This window comes from Rhipicephalus microplus, unplaced genomic scaffold (assembly GCF_043290135.1).
Source record: "Rhipicephalus microplus isolate Deutch F79 unplaced genomic scaffold, USDA_Rmic scaffold_506, whole genome shotgun sequence".
Classification (NCBI taxonomy): domain Eukaryota; kingdom Metazoa; phylum Arthropoda; class Arachnida; order Ixodida; family Ixodidae; genus Rhipicephalus; species Rhipicephalus microplus.
In genome coordinates, this window is record NW_027465067.1 from 5,632 (window position 1) to 7,500 (window position 1,869).

The following is a 1,869-nucleotide window of genomic DNA, read 5'->3' on the forward strand; positions in this document are numbered from 1 at the left end:
GGTCCTTGGCACCGACTTCGGTGGACGTGGGAAGTGCCGCGCAAGTACGGCGCGCCTGGCTCCACCTGTTGGCTAAAGTAGGCAGCCGGATCGGCATTTTGGTGTGCGGTGGCAAACCGTGGATGCGAAAAAAGCTTGTGCGATTTCGTGGAACAAAAAGCGGGGGTCCCCCTTTTTATGCGGAGGAGACCGACCCGCCCGCCGTGGTGAACCGCGACGCCACGGTAAAAACGGGAGAGGCTTGTCGATGGGACCGTGCATCCCGCGCTCCACGGAGGCCGGGAGGCGGCCGCCCGAGGAAATGTGTAGCCGTCGAGGCCCGCATCTGCGTGCACTCTTATCCAAATGGGTGTACCGCAGGCATTTTCTGGTTAGGCGGGCCAATGAGAGCGAGCACACAACGATACCTACGGGTCCGGCTTGGAGAACCGGCTTCGACGCCTCCCGAGTATTTATAGAGGGGTGGACCACGAAAGCACTCGCAAGTAGCGGAAGCGAAACGCCGTCCGAAACACACCGTTTGCTCGATTTGCGGCAGCCGAAAAAGGCGCGGCAGAGTTTTGGAGTCCAAGCGTGCGCTGAAAAGCGCCCTTCTTGGCCACTGTTTGGCCGAGTGCCAGAAACGTTTGGTTTTGACTGTACGGAATTGAACAAACACTTTTTCACGACTCTAAGCGGTGGATCACTCGGTTCTCGGGTCGATGAAGAACGCAGCCAGCTGCGAGACTTGGTGTGAATTGCAGGACACACTGAGCACTGATTCTTTGAACGCACATTGCGGCCTTGGGTCTTCCCTTGGCTTCGTCTGTCTGAGGGTCGGATCACATATCAAGAGAGCCTTCGGCGCACAAGGGAACGTGAGCCGTCGACTCGTTTTGACCGCGTCGGCAACACGGACAGCACGCTGAACACCTCACAGCGAGCGCCAACAGCGGCCACTCAAGGGCGAGACGGTGGCGACCGTCGTGCCAGAGCCCAACCGAAACGGGGGCGACCGACTGCATTGAGGATGTGGCACCTCGTTGAGACCGCCGCAGGACTTCGAGTCGGAAGGAAGCCTGCAGGGAAAGTGCGGTCGAGGTTGCGTACTCCTCTCTGCGACCGGGCGCGCAAGAGCTGCGAGAGCCACGGACGCGCAACTTTAACGCACGGTAAACACGAGGAGCGAAAGCCGGCCAGCAAAGCTTCTCCAGCCGTGCGCAAAGTGCGCGAGATCGCAGCCTTGCGTTGCGCTTGTTGCCCTCGAAGTAAGCAGGGTGTCCCGTAGACCGGGCGCTCGAACACGCTGCGGGGCCGTGCCTCCTCCAGGCTTTGCCGCGCGAACAGGGAACGTTCGCGCGCAAAGCGCAGGGAGGTGAGGAGGCTGCGCCCGACGTTTGCGGTTCGCTGCGTACGCGGTTGATGCGGAGAGCACGGCGCGACGACTTGCCGCGAAGCGGAAAAAGTCTCCCGCACGAGTTGGCGAAACGTTGGCGAAGCTTAAGGCGTTCTCGTCGTAGTCCGCCGTCGGTCTAAGTGCTTCGCAGTTCCCGTCCCGTTCAAAAAACTGGGCCACTCCAGTTGGGGCGGGGGCGACGCTACACGAGACGATGCCTCTCGCCAGGCTGCGTGGCTGCCCTTGCGGCGGCGGCGACTGGCCTCGGCGGTGTTTGGGCTTTCGACACGGTCGTTTATCACGCAACTGCTCGGACGACGCACGCGCGCAGCGGAATGCCGCTTGCCAGCCTTGTGAAGATGTGACCCTGTACAGGGTTGCGGGCGCACTTGGTAGGGCGTCGTACTCGGTTCGCGATGGGTTTACGAACGTGTCCCGTCACTTCCACGTCACACCGGTTGTGCGCCGCACGCGTGCAGCGGGGAAGCCGATTG

The 1,869-nt window shown here is 61.5% G+C and overlaps 1 non-coding gene across 1 annotated transcript; it reads left to right on the top strand.

The window, feature by feature from the left end:
- Positions 1-666: 666 nt before the first annotated feature.
- LOC142794796 (5.8S ribosomal RNA) lies at positions 667-819 on the top strand. The gene has a single exon (XR_012892623.1). It is a non-coding gene; the product is annotated as a 5.8S ribosomal RNA (ribosomal RNA).
- The last annotated feature ends 1,050 nt before the right edge of the window (positions 820-1,869 follow it).